This window comes from Hydractinia symbiolongicarpus, chromosome 6, assembly GCF_029227915.1.
Source record: "Hydractinia symbiolongicarpus strain clone_291-10 chromosome 6, HSymV2.1, whole genome shotgun sequence".
In the NCBI taxonomy this organism is placed as follows: Eukaryota; Metazoa; Cnidaria; class Hydrozoa; order Anthoathecata; family Hydractiniidae; genus Hydractinia; species Hydractinia symbiolongicarpus.
Window position 1 is genome coordinate 18,028,795 of NC_079880.1, and position 24,456 is coordinate 18,053,250.

The 24,456-nt window shown below is 33.5% G+C and overlaps 1 protein-coding gene and 1 long non-coding RNA gene across 2 annotated transcripts in view; one reads left to right on the forward strand and one right to left on the reverse strand.

Annotated features, from left to right (window-relative positions):
* Positions 1-24,456, reverse strand: part of LOC130648116 (double-stranded RNA-specific editase 1-like) — a 46,807-nt gene that overhangs the window by 7,763 nt on the left and 14,588 nt on the right. The gene's annotated exons all lie outside the window — the stretch shown is intronic.
* On the forward strand, positions 18,691-23,058 carry LOC130647293 (uncharacterized). Its single transcript, XR_008982842.1, has 2 exons — positions 18,691-18,946; positions 22,465-23,058. It is a non-coding gene; the product is annotated as an uncharacterized LOC130647293 (long non-coding RNA).

Consider the following 24,456-nt stretch of genomic DNA (forward strand, 5'->3'; position numbering starts at 1 on the left):
ACTATGACACGTTTCGTTTTTTTTGCGTTTGTTGTAAGATATAATGTCACTGGTGTGCTTTATCTTCAGAGGTTCATGCACCAAACCCCTTCCAATGTTTGGCACAATAACACAACGAATTAGCAGGTTTTCATCAAATATTTTGGTAGCGCGCGGAAATTCTTAGAGTCCCCAGGGCTTCTTGTTTTTTTATTTTTTTGAGCAGTGGGGACAAGCTAATTTACAACAAAACACTTTTTAAACAAATGTCAATTAATTTAATACTACTACAGTTTAAAAATAAATTCAGTTGAGAAATTAATTAAAATGAAGTTGTAACTTCATCAAATTTTACAAAGAAAACAGCGAAAAGTTGAACAGCAAAAATAGAAATCTTCGGGTGTTAGGATGATTTTCATTCAAAACAATTCACTTCACATCAACATCAGATTAAAATCGGAATATTCTTTTATGCGCTTCGCAAATTGTAGTGTATTCCGCCAAGTCAGTCCTTGCAAAAATTAAAAAAACTCTGCCGGGGAAATTAATTACGCGCATGTAAAAATATGAACAATTTTATGTCGAAAATATTTGAGCATTAACTTTTGTCGGCCATTGTAAAAAGAAATATAAATATTGCATAACTCGTTAAAGCTTTATCATAAAACAACGGGACCGATGAAATTGTCGGCTTAGTTTAAGGAGTTTAAGTATTTAGAGATTTTTTAACAAAAGTCAAGTTCGATCAAAATTTCACAAAAATTTTTTACAGCTTTAATCGGCGTTCCTATATATACATATATATCTATATCTATATCTATATCTATATCTATATATATATATACGATTGGATCATCTATTTTCGTGACAAATTAACACACAGCCGCAAGAAAACACGTTGTATATTGTATATGAAATGCAATGCCTAAAACGTTAATATATTAAACACGAGTAATTTGCTTGTAATTTAAATCGCTTTTGTGAAATCTTTCAAGAAGAACATCCGAAAAGGTATTTGACGTTATGTCGAAACATCGACCTTATTTTTGTGTTATTTTATATCTACGTAAAATAATAAAGTTTATAAAAAATTCAGGCTATAAACTGTTTAAACTTCAAGAGCGATATACAAGCTTAAACTTCAAGAGCGATATACAAGCTTAAACTTCAAGAGCAATATACAAGCTTAAACTTTAAGAGCGATATACAAGCTTAAACTTCAAGAGCGATATACAAGCTTAAACTTTAAGAGCGATATACAAGCTTAAACTTTAAGAGCGATATACAAGCTTAAACTTCAAGAGTGATATACAAGCTTAAACTTTAAGAGCGATATACAAGCTTAAACTTCAAGAGCGATATACAAGCTTAAACTTCAAGAGCGATATACAAGCTTAAACTTTAAGAGTGATATACAAGCTTAAACTTCAAGAGCGATATACAAGCTTAAACTTTAAGAGTGATATACAAGCTTAAACTTCAAGAGCGATATACAAGCTTAAACTTTAGGAGCGATATACAAGCTTAAACTTCAAGAGCGATATACAAGCTTAAACTTCAAGAGCGATATACAAGCTTAAACTTTAAGAGCGATATACAAGCTTAAACTTCAAGAGCGATATACAAGCTTAAACTTTAAGAGCGATATACAAGCTTAAACTTTAAGAGCGATATACAAGCTTAAACTTTAAGAGCGATATACAAGCTTAAACTTCAAGAGCGATATACAAGCTTAAACTTCAAGAGCGATATACAAGCTTAAACTTCAAGAGCGATATACAAGCTTAAACTTCAAGAGCGATATACAAGCTTAAATGTAAAGAGCGATGAACACGCTAAAACTTTACCCCCTTAAAAAACTTTGTTGAGTTTTTCTCACACCGTCATTAAAGTTCATTAATTTTCTTCTACTCTTAATTTTAAACAAATGTCACTTTCCCAACAACAACAGCGACGAAAGATCACTCGATCAATCTTGTTGTCAATTCAGATTAATATAGAAGTTAAGAAGAATCCTCACTAAAAAGTGTTTGAAATAACTTTTCGAACGCGCACAAATTTTTGAAAACAAAAGTTTCAAAATTTGTCTATCCGTTAAACCAATCCAAGTATCGGAATCACTTATTTTCAATATTCATGAGTAGTTATCACGGAATTTCCATTGAAACCACGCCGCAAATCTCAAATTACAAAAGCTTTTTTGAAGTTAATGTTTCAAGCGAAAAGCGAATTCCAATTTACACAAAGTAACAGTGTAATTTTTTGTTCACAGATGGAAAGTTACTAGCGGTACCAAATGTCTGACGCCAATAACGTCAAACATTTTGCAACTTCAATGTTCAATACGATAGAGTACTCTTTTTTTTGTCGAAAAACGAGCCACGAGAACAATTATTTGATATGACATTTATTTTTGGGATAGAAAACAAATAATGTCCCAAAAGACATATGCATGAGTATAAAGAGTGCAACACAATTTTTAATCAAAAGTTTTTATACAAAAAAGCATGAACGATAAAAAACATCTTTATTGTTTCCACACAGCCGTAAGTCACTATTATTTTTACTTTAAATTAAATGACAGTTGTTTTGAATATAGCACGAGTGTTCATAGGAACTAGCTTGAAGAATGTGCAAGAACAAACGAAATAAAAAGTCGACAATGATCTTATAGCTACAGATGGTTTTTAATAACGATGCAACGTAATTTTTAAACTCTGCAGGAACTTACTATAGGTGCAAAAAAGAGAGAAAGTCAATATTTACTTTGAGTATCAAGAAGAACTGTGTGTATCAAACATGCTTTTCGTTTGGCACAATCTAATAGCACATAATTTTTATGGGTAGCGTATACCAGGAGCGGATACAGGAGAATTACTGAGCGAAACATTCAGCTAGGGTGGTGTAGAGAGGCGCTGTAAGCCTCCATAGTGAGGTCAGAAGCATTCACTTATTTACCTACTTCAACACTGAAAAATACCTTAGCAGGACCGAGTGTAAAAAAGTACATTTGTTATGTCAAATCAGGTTTTTGAAAGACCCTCTAAAATATAAATATGAAGCGAGCAAATTTTCTTTCTCTCTTTCTTTCTTTCTGATATTTTAAAATTAAACTCACAATTATTACTCTAAATAACCTGTATTTTTAAACCACAGCTAAATTCCATACAATATAATCAAATAAATAAAAATTACATTTTTATATACATATAGCATTCTGAATTCCTTGATGCAAATTCTGTCACGTAAAATTGATGAAAATTTATCGCACAGTACAAATAATAACTTTTAAACAAGTTTAATGAACCAAGTTCAACAATTAATTTGTTCCTCTATGAAGATACTAGCATTTGAGTGTTTCAGCATCTAGGGTTTTTCACGGTTGTAGCGAAGTGGAGATCCGTGTTTCAAATCCAAGCTTCTGCAACTACGCTATTCGCAGTTTTGGGAGTTTAGAACACAGTGTAAGTGACTCACGAAATTTGCTATGCGGAAACCAATTTATTTTCATCGAATAGACCATGATTTCGTAAAGTTGGTTAATTATAAACCCAAAGCGAACTGGAAAGATAACAGCCTCCAGGACATTGAAGTCAATAGAAAGACCACATTGGAGGAGTGTAAAGCTCACAAAAACATCAAAAAAGATGTTGCCAAACGTCAAAAAATCAAAACTGTGCTTGATAGTGGTTATGATAAACAGATGGTTACTATAATAGGATATATTGACATTGATAATGTAGCTATTTCAACTATGGATTCGTCTGCAAAAAGAACTGATACATTCGTTAACCATAACAGTGGGATTGTTTTGGTTTCCTTTTGGAGTAAAATCGCAAATCAGCTGAGCACGAGTGGTACCTATGAATTACAAAATCTTTCCGTACGGGAGTTAAATTCAACCCCTGTTGAAACTGTTATCACTACAACCAGCGAAAGGTAATGCAATAAAACAATTGTTTCCACCATATCAGCTAAAGAAGTCCTTGCATTTCCCCTCGGTGTTTTACTCAAATTGAAGAATCCACGCTTGGACAAGATTTTTTTCGTTGCGCCAAATGTAAAAATAGTACAAAATTTTCTTCGTTGTCATCAAATGTTACGATCCAGTTAATAACGAATGAAGGACAAGAAGTGGTTATGTATAGCACTCAGCTTAACCAATATCTCCTAGCGAAAAGGGAAAGTGTTGAAGTTGACGATGAAGACCAAGTATGCAAGGTTTTGCTGTTAGATGAAAAATCTGTGATTTCTGTTAATCACCGTAATGTTGTCATTGCCTTCTAAACTTTAAATATAAACATTGCTTTTAAATTTCGATGCACTGCAAGCTTTGAAATTAACTATTGTACACCACATATATGTAGTACATTCTGTATAGTTGCTAGATATGAACTGGAAGTTATAGATACTTACACAGAAAGATCAGTTACTTCAAGTCTTGCAGTGCATATGCATGTTACTGGTTAGCATTGAATTTTGTTACATTTTGTTACTTTTTTTTTCTGTTCATACATATGAACAAGCCTGCAGAAAGTTCAGTCATTCATGGTTGATGTCTAACAAATATTCAAGGCTTGTTCATAATGTATATAACTATAGTTTCACGACTTGCTTTGTTTTGTTTACTCCTTGCACCTGTGATTGAGTGTACTTTTTCTGTATATAGTTTCCCGCCTTAAAGCAAAATATACACTCTCACAAGTGACGTCTAACAGTTATTTCAAGGCTTATTTAAAGTAGTAAATGTGGAGCAGTAACTAACAAACAAAGTAACAAGACATGCTTTTGGCTTGCTTTGTATTAAGCCGTGAATATATTTGTTTTATGCTATACACATATACTAGTTATATAAGTGAAATAATCATCAATCATCACTGTTGGGGAGAGATTTTTCGAAGCATTTTTATCCTCCATATTTGTCTGGAAATTCCTCCTCAGTGATTATCAACAGTTATTTCAAGCCATCCATCTTTTTGGCATATTTTTGTATATAACCTTCAGCTGTAAAGCATTTTCTTGACAAAAACAGCTATATTTTTACTAGAAGTCATAATTCTAAACCCTATACAAATTTGACTGTTTCAGTCTAGCTCCAACAAGTCAGTCTTTAAATTTAAACCCCAATTTTCCCGGTTTTGATAGTTCGGCAAAACCTCTGAATCACGTCTGGGCTTTTAGATGTCATAATGCTAACGCCTATACAAAATTGGTTGTCCTGGTCTGGCTCTAACATAAATCGGTCCGTAAATTTAAAACTGGATTTGATAGCCACGCCCGGGGCTTTTATTTATCACACACAATTGACTCTTACCCAGGTCATCTATGACGTTTTTTAAAATTTAATCCAAATGTCCAAAAATGGTCACACGCACGATAAACACTTCTGCAGCCTTATTGTGCGCATGACCATTTTTGGACAAGTGCACTAACTTTTTGCGAATGCACAAATTAAATTTTTGCCGTGTTTTGCTCAGATTAAATTTCGGTGGATCGGGATATTTTGGAAGTTTGCGTGTTTTCGCGAACATGTGCAATGCATCATCACTTGCGTAGTAACATAAGTTCAAAATTTTTCGACACACACTGCGATTTTGGTAAAAAATTATACCAAATGCTGAACGTGCCAAAGAAGATCATGTGCGTGCTTCAACCGTGTTCGCGCCATAAGGCTCTTGTTTAACTTACTCTCTTACTCGAGATTTTTTGGAAATGTTGACGGTGGCTATTGTGGTCACAGCTGATCTACAAAAGAAAGAATTCTTAAAAATGAGGAACAAGAATACAATTTCAGGACAAACTTTGAAGCTGGTGCTATATATATATATATATATATACATACATATTTATCTAATCACTCAGGAAACAAGTCAGTGACAAAAGACGCAATATTTGCTACATTGAATGCAATCCCTTTTTGATAACTTTTGACATCTATTTAATGTTAACATATTGAATAGTGAAAAAACAGTGAGTTGACTTAACCACAGTAGCAATTTAGCCATGACTGTATTTTATCAGGCCCATTTCGTGAAAGTAAAAAGTGAAATAACTCTGGTACAAAAAGAGATATTGACTTAAAATTAGCCACCACGTTTTGTTTAGACCTGTCTGTTGGAATTAGCATAACAAATAATTTTGCATTAAGTAAATATTTTAAATTTTAGAATTTAGGCATTTTTAAAAAGGGTGAAAATTTTTTCAAATAAAATTTTAAATTCTACAGCAGTAATGGGCGAACGATTTTTTTATAACTTGTAAGAAAAGTAATTTAAAATTTTTAGGTACGTTTGCTAGCTAGATGCTGAAAATATTTCGTTAATGCTTCAGATTAGAGGCCAGAAAGTGCTTTAAATTGTAATAAAATGTTGCTCAAACTAACTGGCTGTTCGTAATACTTTTCAACCTACCTAAAGAATGCTTCTACTTTAATTGGAGAAACTTTCGCGAGAAAAAAAATTCGCGAAATTTTTTGGATAAACTTTCGCGAATGAAGAAATTCGGAAAATTTCGCGAGATTAACTTTCGCTAATGAAGAAACCCGCAAATTTTTGCGAGATAAACTTTCGCGAACAAGAATTATTTAGTTAGAAAAAAACTTCAAAATTCTTAGCATAATTCTTGAAATAAGATTTTTAAGTATTTTGTGCGTTTTTGGTAAAAAATGATAAAATAGGCTTACTAGGTAAACTTTCGCGAATGAAGAAATTCGGAAACTTTCGCGAGATAAAGTTTCGCGAATGAAGAAACTCGCACATTTTCGCGAGATAAACTTTCGCGAAAAATCAAGTTTCTCTCGCGAAAGTTTCTCCAATTAAAGTATACAAGAGATAACATTTGATAATCATCACCCAAAATATTCTGTCTTGATATTTTTCTAGCTAGCTAGGTACCCAGCTAGATACCTAAGCAACAAGCTTATATTGAATCATGCTAAGGTATAGCACACATTTCTCAATATAACCTAGCAAAAATAGTTCTTACCTGGATGTTTTGGTGATCAAACTACACCATAAAGCAAATGCTTTGCCTTCTGTCCTTGCTCAGCTGAAGCCATAATGAACAGAAATAAATAAATTGAAGAAGAGCCAGCCTCTTTTACTAAGATTGCCAGTTGCTACGATTAATGGTGGTATTCACCAATGTGTAAATCTAATTTTTAAAGGTGCTGAAACTTGTGTAATTTACGGAATGGACAGGTCATACAATAAGAAAATATGTGCACGTTAGGGCATGACATTTTAATATATTGTTATCTTTTTAATTTGTCATTAAATATATAAAAGACAAACCTATATTTTTGGAAAAACTTTTTATTGCTCTTATTTTTATTGATCTTTCACAGATACATTAATTCTCTTCCAAATATTCCTAATAGCGATTTTCGAAGCAGTCTGAGCTGCAAGTGGGCAAGTTTTGCAACCATTTTAATAATAAACATAGTATTTTATTTTTCACGTCAATTGTGACTTGTTTACCGCAATCCAGCGATGCTCGTGCTATTATAGCAACTTAAACTGATCTCGGCTCTCATAAACTTGTTCTATTTTTCGTATTTAAAATTTTAAGTAACTCCTTCTTTTAAAATACAAAAGACGACAGGACTAGGGAATAAAAACCGTGTATCAGCATTTAAAATATAACACAGTCTTAGTTATTCTGTGATTCGCTTATTTAAGCCATATTAGACTAGCGTATACCGTTCAAATTATGTGAATGTGAGATGGCTCACATGAAGTTATAACACATACAGTACAGTCCAGATGTAAGCGTACGCGTACGCTCAAGTTTCACACCTTTTTCTCGGAGGCGGTAGTTGTTTGTCTTTTGTTCTTATTAATTATCTTGCGAGTCTTATAAGTCATTAACTTGCGCGTAATAAACAAAAGATTATCGAAGAAAAAATAGCTTATTATAACTGCGCGTAACTATTGTTAAATAGTGTTAACATAACTATTCCCAATAGCATAATTGCAAATGTTATCAACTCTATCAATGTGACACGAAGAGCCATTGTTTAATATTTTTATTAAACAAATGTTTTGCGTGGAAACTAAATAAACTAGCGAGAAGGCATTGTTGGTTGCGCGGGTTAAATAAAGCTTTTAAGAGATAGAAATTATTATATTTTAACAAAGATTGAAACTTTAATTTTAATAAAAATGTTTTTTTAGATTGCATTTTAAAAGTTTAAAAACGAAAAACGGCGATAGAAATGTTTTTTTAGATCGCATTTTAAAAGTTTAAAAAACGGAAAACGGCGATAGAAATGTTTTTTTAGATCGCATTTTAAAATTTTAAAAACGAAAAACGGCGATAGAAATGTTTTTTTAGATCGCATTTTAAAAGTTTAAAAAACGGAAAACGGCGATAGAAATGTTTTTTTAGATCGCATTTTAAAATTTTAAAAACGAAAAACGGCGATAGAAATGTTTTTTTAGATCGCATTCTAAAAGTTTAAAAACTAAAAACGGCGATAGAAATGTTTTTTTAGATCGCATTTTAAAATTTTAAAAACGAAAAACGGCGATAGAAATGTTTTTTTAGATCGCATTCTAAAAGTTTAAAAACGAAAAACGGCGATAGAAATGTTTTTTTAGATCGCATTTTTAAAGTATAAAAACGACAAACGGCGATAGAAATGTTTTTTTTAGATCGCATTTTAAAAGTTTAAAAACGAAAAACGGCGATAGAAATGTTTTTTTAGATCGCATTTTAAAAGTTTAAAAACTAAAAACGGCGATAGAAATGTTTTTTTTTAGATCGCATTTTTAAAGTTTAAAAACTAAAAACGGCGATAGAAATGTTTTTTTAGATCGCATTTTAAAAGTATAAAAACGACAAACGGCGATAGAAATGTTTTTTTAGATCGCATTTTTAAAGTTTTAAAACGAAAAACGGCGATAGAAAAGATTCGTTATATCACATTTTAAAAGTTTAATAACGAAGAGCGGCGATAGAAATGATTTTTTAGAAAGTTAAAGAACGAAGAACGGCGATAGGAAAGCTTCGTTAGATAGTGTTTTAAGTATTTAAAATGTTATCAACTCTATCAATGTGACATGGCGATCCATTGTTTGATAGTTTTATAAAATAAAAGATTTGCGCGAAAACTAAATAGACAGCCAGATACATTGTTTAAATCTTTTAAGAGATAGAGCTGTTGCGCTGAAAAAAAACAAAGACAATGTTTTTAACAATAAAATGTAGGTGATACTATAAAACGTCAAAAGTTATATTTTTAGATTTTTTCTTTCTTCGGTATTAAAATTTAATTTGTTTTCGAAATCTTATCGCGAAGGGAAAAGTCCCGAACGTAGGGTTTTCACGTTTGCGTTGCTAAGCGTTGCTTTTTATAAAAAGAACTTTTAAAAGTTTCGCATGTTAAAAAATATATTTCGACGATAAAGAAATATTACTAAAAGTTTTAAAAGTAGCATTAGTTTTTTTTTAAATATTTAGATCATTGCATTTCTTGTTTTTTAAAAGAGCTTGTGTTTTTTAAATATATCAGATTAAAATCGCGTTACTATAATTAGTTTCGTTTTGTTAAAAAAAAAAAATTCAATGGCCTTCGCGTTTAATTTTTTCTCGCGCAGAGTATTGTTTTTAAACAATGTTTCTTGCTATGCTTTTGTTTTTAACACGAAGCAATTATTTTCGCGCAATTTGAAAGGAACTCGCTATCCTATTGTTTTTTTTAATGAAAGCAATTATTTTTGCAAGTTGAGCGTACGCGTACGCTTACATCTGGACTGTACTGTATATGCTTTAGTATATTTATATATGTAGTATGCAGCTGGGGGTACCATGTTTGTTTACCCTCTTTGAGTATGGTTAGTGTGGACATGAAGTCTTGGCCCCAGCTGCTTTTTGTTCTTATCTTCTTTGTTTTGTTTTGTGCTGCCCCTCCCCTATTCTAATGTTGTTTAGGAATATGACCAATGTATTGAACTTATATATAAGAAACTTTGTACAGTATACAAGGTTGGTTCCAATTGATACATAGAAGATATACATGTGAGATTACTTATTATCTATTCAATTTTATTTCACATGTGATAGACCCCACCTAACATTTGATGGCCAGTGTGGGGCCACTTATTTGTCAACCAAAAGAAGAATTGTCTTGATCAACTAGTGGATTGTGGTGCTGTGCTGTGTTATGTTGGTTGTGGCTTGCTGTTTGGGTGTGTGCTGATAAGGATTGGATGTGGTGATGTAGGAAGACTTGATTGACTTTGTACAAGAGGAGAAGTAGAGAAGAATGATAAAGAAATCTTGGGTGAATTGATGGGTATGTACTCTGTACTTACCTTGGACGACCTCATACGTGTAGCCTTGAGATTGGACATCCAGGTACCTGATGAAAAGCGAGGTAATCATACTTTTGTCCTTAGACTTGTGTTGAGACACTTAAATTCTGAAGAACTTGAATCTAACCCAGTTGCAGGCATCTAAGATTTTCAAAAACCCACACAACTCCATATCACGACTACTAAATCCGAACCTTCCAACCATTTCGTGCAACCTATGTTTTAAAACCTTTAAACCTACCTAATGAAATTGCTTCCAAAATTAATCAACACAATCCTTTTACAACGTTTGCTACATCCACATCATTTCCAAATCACCACTCTCCAAACTTTAATCTTACAAAAAAAGAACGTTTAACTTTTGAAGATGATATCCCCAAACCTGTTCTTAAAATAAGAGAGTTCAAAATCAGTGGATCGATAGGAACACCAGGACAAAAGGACCGTTTGACATATCAAATTAATAGTGCAGATAAACAAGGATTTTCAGAAACTTAAATTGTCAGTGGCTTTATTAAAGCTATAAACACTGGAAACCCACTTAGAACCTATCTAGAGGGTGGAACCTTTTTATCAGTAAAACAGTTGTTAAAAATTTTGTACTTGAAGGAAAAAAATGCAGCAACCCTATTTTCTAAATTTACCAATGCATCACAAAACCTTAACGAAAGTGCACCTGAATTTGTTGTGCTTTTAATGAGCTTAAGATAAAAAGTCATTTTAATTTCGCAAGAGGAAGATTGTCCGTTTGAAGAGTCAATGGTTATGAACCGATTTTTGCATACCATATTGACAGGTCTTAGAAATGATTATGAAGACTCGAACTGAAACCGCTCTTCAGACAGTATCCACTACTAACAGATGAGGATATTTTACAAAAATTAAACTAAATCGCTTCTGAGGAAACTGAGCATCTAGAAAAAACATCTACTAAATGAAAAATTGAAATTGCTGAAATATCCAATGATCCATCCAAAACAAAACTTTTGTCTGAGATACAAGAAGTCAAGGCACAACTGGGAAAACTCTTACTTGTAAACAATGAAGTCGAAAAACTAAGAGCTACTGTTTCAAATTTCCAAAATCAACAATTTCGTCCAAGGTACCAGTGTAAAACTTGTCGTAAAAAGAATTTATCTGTACGTTGTAGTCATTGTTTCCTGTGTGGTTCAACTGAACACCGTAAATCCTTTCGCCCACAAAACAAATGGGAAGAAAAAACTAGATAAGGCTCCAGTCGGGAGGTCAGGAGCTGAATTTGTAAAGACCTCCAAAAATTGTTGTGTTTGTAAAAAGAATGTAAAATATAGATGTTCAAATTGTCGTTGCAGGTTGCATTGTTCCAAAGAGTGTCAATTGCAAGACAGAAATAACCACAAAGCTATATGTCGTGCCATTAAGGAATTAGAATTAATGGAAAGAGAGAAACATTTTAAAAACTTTTATGTGTCTCAAAATTCCCCCATTTCCCCAAAAATGGCCAACAAACTTGTAACGTTGATTGGAACACAACCCATAGTGAATTGTGAAATAAACGATGTTTCTTGTCAGGTTTTATGGGATACCGGTTCCATGATAAGCCTAATTAGTCAACGCTGGGTAGACAACCACGCGCCAAACGTAAATTTTGTACCTATCGAGAAATTCACAGAGCATGCAAACGGCATATCGTTAAAAGCGGCAAATAATACGGAAGTATGTGTAGCCGGTGTTTTACCATTAACATGACAATCGCAGGAGCCAAGACAATTTCCGTACCATTTTTAGTTACACCAACCAATATCGCGTTACCCCTTATCGGATATAACGTTATGGAGCACGTTGTTTTAAACTGGGAGTTACCGTTGCCACTCTTATTAAATGCTGCATTGCCGTGTCTCAATCATAAAAAAGCGGAAGCCGTCATTGACCTGATTCATGAACTCGGAGATGTCCTAGGAGATGTTAAAGTTAGAACCAAAACAATCCTACCGCCCAACCACTGAGTTTCAGTAAAATGTAAAACCAAAATTGTAATGGATGGAAATGAACTAGCATGTTGTTCGAGCCAAATGTCACTGGTGATTTTGATGAGGAGTTATCATTCAAGGATTTATTAGTGAGAGTTAAAAGAGGAAAAACCCAAATCGACACGGTGTTTGTTGAAAATCCTACGAACCATGAAATAATTTTAAAAAAAGAAGTTTTGATTGGTATCGTTAATCAGCCATCTGCCATACCCAGGGTACAGGACATTATTTATGGATTAGGAGGTCAGTCCTGGTTTACAACCCTTGACATGACTAAAGCCTATCATCAGGGTTTTATGGACGAGAATTCGCACCATTTTACTGCATCTGCAACAACTTGGGCCCTTTATGAATGGCTAAGGATCCCATTTGGTTTAACCAATGCTCCACCTGTGTTTCAACGTTACATTAATGAATGTCTAGAAGAGTTATTGTTTGTTCTGCATATCTAGATTATGTTATAGTAGAACATTTTAGGACCATCTTCAAAATGTCAGATCTGTTCTTCAAAGAATGAAGGAAAAGGGAATCAAGCTGAAAGCAAACAAGTGTAATTTCTTTAAACGAAAAGTTATATATCTAGGACGTGTCATCAGTTCAGATGGGTATCAAGCAGATCCAGCATCTAAGAAAGATATTCATAAATTTCGAAATCCACCATCTACGGTTGGAGATCTAAGGAGTTTACTGGGCTTCTTAGGTTATTACCGTGGTTTTATCAAAGACTATACGAGAAAAGTTAAACCGTTATATGATCTACTAAGAAGTGTAAATAAACAAGACAAAGGTGGAAAGAAATCAAAATGTAAAATAATATAGTTCCTGGGGCAAAGCCCAGAGGCAGACCGAGAAAGACTTGGCAGGAGGTTATAAGGACAGACTTGATAGAGAGGAAGTTGAGTTTAGATCTAACACAGTCTAGATCAGATTGGAAGAGGGTCATTAATATACCCCGTCCAACCCATGCTAGCATGGAAAACGGACGTTAAGCCGAGAATGATGATGATGATGATGGTGAACACCACGTTGTTTTAGACATGATGGTAACAATTTTACCATCACCTGCAGTCATGACATTTCCTGATTTCAATTTCCTTTTATTGTCCACTGTGATGCTTCTCAGAAAGGTTTGGGTGCTGTACTATATCAAAAGCAGGAGGGTGAGATGAAAGTTATTTGTTATGCTTCCCGTCCTCTAACCTCAAGTGAAAAGAATTACCATTTGTACAATGTAAAACTGGGGTTTCTAGCTTTAAAATTGGCAATCACCCAACGTTTTAAGGATTATCTTGGTTGTGAACCTCCGTTTGAAGTATATACGGATAATAATCCTTTAACTTATGTCATGACAACAGCTAAGGTCCATGCCACAGGTTTAAGATGGATATCAGATTTGGCAAATTACCAGTTTACTATAAAATATCGTAAAGACAAATCAAGTACAGACTGTGATTACTTATCCAGGAATCCCGTTAATTTTGAGGATATTGTAAATACCTGCACAAGCTGTTAAAGCTGATACGAAACCCATAAGACCAAATAAATTCCACTGAAGAACAAGAATAATCATCAAAGACTTCAAGAAATTCCAAATTAAAGATGGTGTATTAGTTCGAAATACAAGCAATTACGGGCACCAAACCGTGTTACCAAAAGAATATCACAAAACAGTGTATAACGAGTTACACAGTAAAATGTCTCATCTTGGTTCAGAAAGAGTCCTAGAATTGGCTAGACAAAGATTTTATTGGCCCTGTATGGCAAAGGATATTACCTTTTTATACAGAAGCAATGTCGCTGCATAAAAGACAAGAAACCAAACATTGCTGATAGAGCTCCACTAGTTCCAATCATTTCTACTCGACCCTTCGAAATGATCTCAATCGATTACCTCAAACTTGACAAGTGTAAAGGAGGCTATGAATATGTATTAATGATTTGCGACCATTTTACCAGATTTACCCAAGCATTTGGAACCAAAAACAAATCAGGCAGAAACGCTGCTGATAAAGTCTTAACAAATTTGTTTCAAAATTTGGTTTTCCAGAACGTCTTTATCACGATCAAGGTAAAGAATTCAACAATGCTCTTTTTAAACGATTACATGAATTTTCAGGGGTGAAAGCTTCACGAACCACACCATACCATGGACAAGTCGAGAGGATGAATCGTACTTTTATTAACATGCTGAAAACTCTACCATCAGAGAGCAAACAGAATTGGAAGCAAGAATTGCCAAAATTAGCATTCGCTTACAATAGTACCATTTGCAAATCTACTGGCTTTACACCATTTTTTTTTTAATGTTTGGCCGACATTCACGTTTTCTCATCGACCTAATATTTGGTCTAGATGATATTGAGAATGAGGAAACTTTCAGAGTTTGTTAAGAAATGGAAAGAATCCATACAATCTGCCATTCAAATTGCATCAAAATCTTCAAGATCTGGAAAAAATAGCTACAATAATAAAAACACATGGTAAAGAGATAAATGAAGGAGATAGAGTTTTAATAAGAAATTTGAGCCAACAAGGTGGCACAGGTAAACTTAGATCACACTGGGAAGAGCATGTCCATGTAGTAAAATCAAAATCCATGGAAACTCCTGTGTTTGAAATTGTTCTGAAAATGAAGAAGGAAAACCAAGAAAAGTTTTCACCGGAATCTATTGTTAAAGTGTGACTTCTTACCACTAGAAATTCCAAAGAAGAAAAATCACGGAGCTTTGACAAGTTCGGAGGGAGGAGAGGAAGGTACTGAGCAATTACATGAAGGTGTTGAAGATCTACAATTAAATGAAAGGAACGGAGATCTCGCTGAAAGACCATCTAAAGAAACAGAAGTATTTGAAGAAGACGATGTTGAAATACAAGGCGAAAGACAACCGGAAGAATAAGAAGTATTTAAAGATGATGTCCAAGTACAAACAGACGATCAAATAGCAAAAGTTGATGACGAAAAACATAATTCAACGAGTGATGTTCAACAACACATACGAAATACAAGATCCCAACGTCAACGACGAGCACCTAGAAGAATGACGTTTGACAATCTTGGTGGCAAAATCACATAAGTACCTTTGTGTTCAAAGTATTTCTGTTGTGTGAATAAAGTTGAGTTTAAATCTATTGTAAAGTCAACAACAGTATCTTGTTAGTTTTACTACAAGGACATAGTTATTATCTTTGGGGAAGTCAACAACATGCTACACAAGTTTCTTCTATGAAAAAAATATAAAAACACTGCATAAAAATCGAATTAAATATACACTATTTTGAACAACTTTGGCGAAGTTTTGGAAAAGAAGGATTTTCTAAGAAGTCTTTATATAACTGTTAAGCTGTTTGGCTTGACATCCGATCTGCCGGAATTGATCCTCTGTCAAATGTGATCTGAAAAATGTCTGATTCTGAAAAATTTTTAAATTTGTTTAGTTTGGTTCTAATGATTTTTGTATTTTTATGTAATCTGTGGTGGTTAAATCTTCCATTCCTTTGGAGAAGACTGTCAAGTTGGTCAAGTTGATTCCACGTTGGTCAAAACGATTCGAATACGAGTTGGTTCAAATAACGATTATGGTAACATTGAAACATGAAACAATACGTTATAAGATCCATAAAATCAAGCTTCGTTAAATCATTGAAAACATCCAAACCCTCTTTTAAAGCAGGGGTGAGTGTGAGATGGCTCACATGAAGTTATAACACATATGCTTTAGTATATTTATATATGTAGTATGCAGCTGGGGGTACCATGTTTGTTTACCCTCTTTGAGTATGATCAGTGTGGACAGGAAGTCTTGGCCCCACCTGCTTTTTGTTCTTATCTTCTTTGTTTTGTTTTGTGTTGCCCCTCCCCCATTCTAATGTGGTTTAGGAATATGACTAATGTATTGACCTTATATATAAGAAACTTTGTACAGTATACAAGGTTGGTTCCAATTGTGACACATTGTGAGATATACTTATTATCTGTTCAATTTTATTGCACATGTGATAGACCCCACCTAACATGTGATTTCACCTTTCTCAGTTACTTTCTTTTTCCTCTGGCAAGAACAGATGGCCTTGACATGATATCCTGAGCCTTATATCTATGATATACCATATTACTATTTTCACAGGCACTTTACACAACACACTCTAAACATTGCTGGGACATTTCAATCTATTGTTATCTTTGTAATCATTCATTAAATACCAAACAAACCTATATTATTAAGAAACTAGACAGGCTGGATATCATTTTTAAGAAATATTTACTTTGCTCTCCTTCACAGATCCGCTTTGGCAGGCCATTTCTTGAATAAAACTATGCCAGAGCTACGAAAAGCACCCGCTAAAAAATTACGGTGCTATGGTGTGCGAAAAATCGCACTCGTAAGCAAAATTTACAAGTGCGATGTTAATATTTGCAAGTGTGATTCACACTTAACTATTTTTTGTTTACCGTAACGTTATATGTTATTTAAGCTGTATAGAAATGAATTTTTTAAAACGTATTAACCACAAGTGCAAGGTTGAAACACTGTTGAACGCGATGATGTGTTGGCAGATTCGCTATATGTTTTTGGCATTAAATATATTTCTTTCCCCTTTTAGAAAGATTTTTTAAACTTTATTCAACATGTTTTTTCTTTGGTATTACATCACGAAATCATTCGTCCGAAAGCTGTATTAAGGCACATGACACCTAACCTCTCCCATGTTCTGGTTATATTTAACTTGCATGGGTGGGCACGCTTCTCGCAGTATTCTGTGACGATGAAGGTCGGACCGACTTGTGGCATGCTTCCAAATGGTCTTCCGTCTTTCATTTGAGTCTCAGTGTAATGCACCAGCCGAGCATAAGAGTGTCGGCATGAAGGAAAGGGTCTGACTTTAAAGTTCTCTATACTTTTTAAATAAATCAAAGAAATGAATGTTATGTAATCAGCATAATAGCCTTTTTCATCACTAAATAATATTTTAGAAAAAGAAAAAATTCACAAGTGCGATAAAAAGCACTCGTAAATCTTTTTACGACTGTGCGAGTGAGTGCGCGTGAGATCACACTTGTTTCAATGAATGGCCTGCATTGGTAATTTGCTTCACCAAGTTTTCCTAATGTCATGTTAGTTTTTTTTAGAATCAGAAAAACGTACATGGCGATGCTTAAAGCAGCTACTAACTCCATCTAAGACAAGTCGCCAAGTATTGCAACCATTTTAATCATAAAAAGACTTTAGAAATAATTCCAGTGGATCTTACATCAGAAAAAAAACATCACGGAATTAAGACATAAATTACAGAAATAGGACGTTTTAGTCGATATCTTTTTTGCTCGACCTTGTTCACTGCATTTTTGCAGTCTTTTCTAGGGATAACTTATAGTCAAAACCATGAAGTTATGCGGCAAGCAGAGTTGCCAGATCATTACTAGAGCTGTTTGTTTAGATAATTACGTAATTAGGACTGCATACGCTAGCATACTAATAGATAAGTCAGTCTTTTTCAGGAATATTTGAGTAGGTGTGCGTTGATTCGCACGTGTAAATCAAGTAACGCCTGCGATGTGAAACGCATATGCAAAGAATGTTACGCCTGCGATACGGGCTCCAAGGTTATTTTTGCTGCGCAATTATTTTGCGGTAGAAAAGTGGGGGACGTTTTAAATTGTGAACCCCAAACACGATGATCGAGCGTCTACTGGTATAGCGACTCTCTCAATCTTAACTTCCTTTTCTATATGTCCGAAATAGTATGCATGACTATACTGTCATTTTCATATTTATTGTTTATTTTTCAGGTCATCACAAGCAAATAGGCAAAAAATATGCTTTGTTTCCAAATTAAAAAAAAATCTTTATCCACGTGGCTTAAATAAAACTTCAAAATTCATTCAGAAAGATCAGCTACACTTTAACAAAGTTTTTACAGAAAAATTTATACCGCCCATGGGTTTCGTTTTTACAGGCATAAAGAAAAAATCCATTAAATTCGGACCTGCTATTGTTTCCAATTATTTTGTCAAATGAAGAAATTATCTACAATTAAATCCATGATAAAATGTCTATTCCGCCTGTAAGTGCAGTTTTGCAGACTTCCTTTATCCGTGCTCCGTCGGTGTTCACCTCTGCATTAGTTAAGAATCGCATGGCTGGATTTCTTGTGTAAGACCTGGTTACCAACGACGAAGGGCCAGGCGAAACAGATTTATGTCTACGTAGTTATTTTAACTAAGTCAGGAGTCAGTGAATTAGCTAGGTTAAACAGGTTGGTTATGCTCGTGGATTAAAAAACACAGGACTATTCAATAATTTCTGAGATCTAAAAGTGTCCGACCAAGACGGATAATAATAATAATAATAATAATACTAATAATAATAATAATAATAATAATAATAATAATAATAATAATAAGAATATGCTTTTTCATTTTCGGATAGATTTGCATCACTTTTCGGATAGATTTGCATCGTTCGGATAGACTTGCATCGGTACCGGATAGATTTGCATCGCTATCGGATAGATTTGCATCGCTATCGGATAGATTTGCATCATTTCCGGCTGCCGTGTAATTTTTTACATTTCTAAAATGGCACCTTGAGGCGGACGACGAGCAAGAGCAGATATATAAACTGCTACTGCTTATTTATTTTGGTAAGTAGTACACGAAGGTCATTAGTTGATGTGGACTTTTATATTATTTAGCTAAGCCATACATATATTTGTTTCTGTTCACTGTCAAGTCTTTTAACCTAGCTAGCTAGAGCTAGCTCATATATATATTTCTTTAATCTCGTGGCTACCCACAAGTTTCTTTATCTCGTTGGTAAATGGAAGCAATTTATATTTATGTTATGTTATCCAGCTAGCTGAGCTGTGCCTCTGGCTTTCAGCTCTAGCTGCTGGATGAGTTTTGCTAGGAATTGGAAGTGGGTAGGCTGAATGCTTTGAGAAATATATAGCTAGCTAGCTAGCTAGCAATATGGCTAGTAAATGATACTTCAATACTAACTAGAGCTAGCTATAGAGTTATTCTGTGGCAATATAATGATGACTGAAACATTGTTATCTGTGTATAGATTACTTTAAGCCTGCATACATTTTGTTGAGCATACAATTTTTCATAAAATGTGCTTAATCAGTGTAACTATAGACTTATTCTTTCATGTTACCAGTAGAAACCATCATAAGTGGGTCATGTGTACACAAGTTACAGTACCGCTTAAATTTATTCTTACGTGTACGCAAAGTTTTCAACCTTGCATAACAAACTCAAATCTACATAATAGAACTTCACATAGAACCTTCACATATCTTTTGTTTACATATCAACTTAAGGATACTTTGAGGGTATAAATATATTTTTTTACAAAAAATTTTATGTGTGAGTCTCACTTTGAACATTCTACAAGTTCTAACGATCACGGTGTGGATATTATCTAAACAAGCTATATTATTCAGCATACTTTTTAAACTTTTTTCGTAGATTTAATGTCGCAAGAAAACCTTTTCCTTGATCAGTTTTCTTCTAGCGTGTTCTAGAGTCATTTTTTTATTCTGTTTAATTTTACTTTGTTTTGAAAGTTTGTTTGTTTTTTTATACCAACTGACATTCAGCACAACAGATTTTTTTTTTAACAGGTTATATATATATATATATATCTATTGTAGCAAAGGTCATGTTGCAAAAAACTCTTTTACGAGGAATTTTAGATGTTTGTTTTTCACGATGTATACATGACGTAAAATGTCAAAAACTCCCCTCCACTTTGCACACGAGCTCATCGATTCCTGCTGCAAATGACTTTGTCACATTTTATGTATATTTTGATTATTTAAAGAAAAAGTGAGGTTAAAACACAAAAGATTCATTTTTTCACATTTTTAAAATGGAAAAAACAAACGACACGCTTTTTTAAAAAAATGTGACAAAGTATTGTTGCTATGGTAATGCTATAATGATTGATTAATATGACGCAGAAAAAAAATAAAACGGACGGGGAAAAAATTCAAATTTTATATTTATATATCCTATAGACAATTTAATTTGCTTTTATATTCAATAAATAATTTTGAAGAAAAAGATAATTTTTGAGAAATAATGAATATACTGAATATGTGTCTATACCCTTATAGTATCCTTAATTGTTTTCTATTGTTATCATCATGCGTGAACCATAACAATAAGACATGATGAAGCCTTTTGTTCTTGTAACATTCAAGCTAAAAAGCGCTAACGATCACGAAAGCTATTGAAAATTTATGTTTTTTATAATAAACGGACAATAATTTTTTACCACGATTTAGTTTCAATTGCTATATTTTATATATAACACAATACAGCGATCTTAAGCTATACTTTCTTTGTGTACCGAAAGATTATGGCACATCTCTATTTTTCTATTTCTTGGTTGTAAAAGCCAATAAAGTCTAAAAAGGTATGGTTTTTTTGTATATAATTATCTGGAGTAATATTAATCCACTGTTAATTTTTGTTTTTGGCGGGTAACTATTATTTCACAGAGCAGAGACTGCTTTGGTAATCTAGGCTTCTACAGGAAAGCTGATCAAATTGAAAGAAAAAAAGCAGTAGCTATATATTTCCTTTCTCAATCAGTTAAATTTGTTTTTCAACCTTCAGAAGACACAAGATAGATGGTATTACGATTCATAATTAAAGCATTTACTTTTGTAAATGGAAGACTTCTCCGAAATATTGTGACGTTTATATATTTACCATGAAACACTTTATAGTGACCTCAGCCTGTTATAATCTTATTATTATTTTGGATTAATCCAATTAATTATACAATATACTGAGTCAATTGTGATATTATTATTCTTTTAGATTTATAGGATAGAATTGCATCACTCAGTATTTGTTCTTCTAGATGTGTGATACGATATACTGAGCGAGTTTTGATCTTGTTAATATTTTGGATTGATAGGATAGAATTGCATCACTCAGTATTTGTTCAGATAGATATGTGACACCAAATACTGAGTGAGTTGTGATCTTATTATTATTATGGATTGAAAGGATAGAATTGCATCACTCAGTATTTGTTCTTATAGATATGTGACACCAAATACTGAGTGAGTTGTGATCTTATTATTATTTTGGATTGATAGGATAGAATTGCATCACTCAGTATTTGTTCATATAGATATGTGACACCAAATATTGAGTGAGTTGTGATCTTATTAATATTTTGGATTGATAGGATAGAATTACATCACTCAGTATTTGTTCTTTTAGATATGTAACAACAAATACTGAGTGAGTTGTGATCTTATTATTATTTTCGATTGATAGGATAGAATTGCATCACTCAGTATTTGTTCATTTAGATATGTGACACCAAATACTGAGTGAGTTGTGATCTTATTATTATTTTGGATTGATAGGATAGAATTGCATCACTCAGTGTTTGTTCTTAAAGATATGTGACACCAAATACTGAGTGAGTTGTGATCTTATTAATATTTTGGATTGATAGGATAGAATTGCATCACTCAGTATTTGTTCAGATAGATATGTGACACCAAATACTGAGTGAGTTGTGATCTTATTATTATTTTGGATTGATAGGATAGAATTGCATCACTTAGTATTTGTTCATATAGATATGTGACACCAAATACTGAGTGAGTTGTGATCTTATTATTATTATGGATTGAAAGGATAGAATTGCATCACTCAGTATCTGTTCATTTAGATATGTGACACCAAATACTGAGTGAGTTGTAATCTTATTATTATTTTGGATTGATAGGATAGAATTGCATCACTCAGTATTTGTTCATTTAGATATGTGACACCAAATACTGAGTGAGTTGTGATCTTATTATTATTATGGATTGAAAGGATAGAATTGCATCACTCAGTATTTGTTCATTTAGATGTGTGACAACAAACACTGAGTGAGTTGTGATCTTATTATTATTTTGCTTGAAATTTCTGTTTTTGTCAAACGAATTTTTTCTGGAGAAAGGACAGAGAACTTCTGGAAGCTCCTTTATTTTTTTGGAAATAAGTGGCCACTCTGGAGTAACTTAAATACGAGAAGATCAAATAGAATGTAAATTATTAAATGTAGGTTTAGAACTTTTACGTTTTATTATCCATATTTTGCAGGTCTGCTTATGCATTTTTTTTCTTCATTTTTTAGTGTACCCTCCAAATGTTTTAACCGTTCATATGGAAATTGGTAGAACCGTTGGAAATTGTTAAAAATATGTCGCCATTGTTACGTCAGCGTGCAGCAAGATTAATTATACTTGAAAAAAATGGCGTCAAATACTATGACATATTGAAAACTGTTTTCAATAAACGAAGAAAGTTTCCAAATTGTTGCATATTTTTTCCATAAAAGCCTTCTTGCTTGTCAACTACAGTGTCCGACCAACAATACGTACGAAAACTCATTTGCAATCCTGTTTTTATGCAGCTACTTGTATTATAGGACGACAGATTTATGTAAATTGACAGGTAGACCTAATTGCAACGCACGACATGGTCTACAGACGGTATCCTACATTGGAGCAAATTTGTGGGATGTGCTTCCGGTATAAAGGAAGCTGAAAGTATGAACTCATTTTCTTCACAGTCTTATTATTTTTATTAGATCTATTTATTTTTATATCGTCAATTTAGCCAAGTGTAGTCGTACTCTTCTATCAAATCCTATACATGACTTCATACAAGAGGTGACATTTCCATTTGTATCCTTTTAATTGACGTTAAATAAATTTATGTCTGTTTACTCTGTTATACCTGGGATTCTGTGACACAACTCGGTTGGCACAATTTGCACGCGTAAATCCAGATGCGACAACGTCAAATGTGTTGAGTCCTCAATGTATTCGTTTAGGAAGTTATAGAGAAAAAAATTGACGAGGATATTAATAGTTATTCCTTTCTAGGCAAAATATGAGGCTCAACGCCAAACCAAATAGCTGAATAACACGGCGCGTTTTCGACTTTTAATGTTTCTCAAGCGTCGCGTGTGTGGATTAAGCAAAACGAATTTTTTAAGGCTGAATCATCTTCCAGGGAACTGATGCGAAATTTCTAGGACGAGTATAAGGGCGAAATTCAAGGGAAACCATCGATTTGAAAATCGGTTCTGCTTAAAAACTAGGTGGTACACTCACCTGCAATTGTAAAGTATAAGTGTTTTGATCTTAAGATTTCCTGTTTTACGGGATTTCCGAACTTAAATGGCAAAAATTTTTGACTTGTGGTGCGACAAGGTGTGTACGTCAGCAATATTTGAAGATGTCATCGTATAATTAGCGTAATATATTAAGAGCCTCGATTCCATGCTATTAGCCTTTTCGGAATTAGCGCAGCTATACTTAATCTTTTTCGTAAGTGGTGCAAGTTTGACTTTGCCTAACTTACTGTTCTTGGTAGTGAAGCATAAAAGAAGATCTAAAAAGGAGTTTTGAGAGATTTATTGCTTATCTCGACAGGTTTTCGTCTACATTTGGGCACCAGTATTAAATTCTAGACCTAGTATCCTGTTATAATTCGCGAATTTCCGAAATACCTTGGATTTGGCATGTTTGGAACTTATATAATTTTGCTATAAAACAAGACTTGAGAGGCTTAAATGAGATGCTGATATATAAGAAAAAAACATCCCAAGGTAAACTGTAATTCTCTAAAAAGAGTCTCTACATTTTAGCCTTTACATTTTAGCACTTTTTGTAGGCTTTGCTACCGAGAACGGTGGGTCATTGTCCTGCCTTGCTCCACTTGCGGGAAAATTAAATAAGGCCGTGCTATTCTTAAAACGCGTATTTCAGTTGAATGGAACCCGTATTTCAGTAGATGTTATACAATAATTTCTATTTAATGGTAGCATAATATCGTAATTAGCTCAATTCCAGGCTATTTCGGTGAGACATTTTAGAATCTATTAAATGCTAAAGTAACGTATTATCGCGACGATATCGATTAAGGACTATTCCAGTAGACGCAAAGTATTTAATTCTTTCAGTAAAGTCTTAATAATTGAATTCTATCCTCGCAGTAATACTTATAGGACGCAACTACTTTCAGAAGACATCGACCGATAATTCAAATATTTTTTTGCCGCGGTCAAAAAAAGACGTTTACGTTCACTCAGACTTAAATGAACGGCTTGTTTTGGTTA